Raw genomic sequence first — 246 nt, 5'->3', positions numbered from 1 at the left:
CTCGCCCAAAACCCACCCCGAAGAGAAGCGCCTTTCACTTTTGGGAGTAGGAAAATCATGATTGGGATAGCGGAGCTAAAGCTATGGAACTTGGTTGTGGGTCTTTTGTCAAAGTGGAATGGGCCTTATCTTTTTTTTTTTATTACGTGTTATCATGCACTTATTATTACTTATAGTATGCCGCCAGCATTTTTTTTTACGCCCCGTAAGTCTTCCTCAACCAGAGAATAACATAGCTAGTACAAG

The 246-nt window shown here is 41.5% G+C and overlaps 1 non-coding gene across 1 annotated transcript in view; it reads left to right on the top strand.

The window, feature by feature from the left end:
- The window catches only part of TRNAR-ACG (transfer RNA arginine (anticodon ACG)), a 79-nt gene extending 71 nt beyond the window's left edge, over positions 1 to 8 (top strand). Inside the window, exon 1 of the tRNA in view lies at positions 1 to 8. This exon is cut by the window's left edge and continues 71 nt beyond it. This is a non-coding gene — a tRNA (tRNA-Arg).
- Positions 9 to 246: the final 238 nt, after the last annotated feature.

The sequence above is a fragment of the Silene latifolia genome, chromosome Y (assembly GCF_048544455.1).
Source record: "Silene latifolia isolate original U9 population chromosome Y, ASM4854445v1, whole genome shotgun sequence".
NCBI lineage: Eukaryota > Viridiplantae > Streptophyta > Magnoliopsida > Caryophyllales > Caryophyllaceae > Silene > Silene latifolia.
This window is presented reverse-complemented; position numbering and strand designations above follow the sequence as displayed.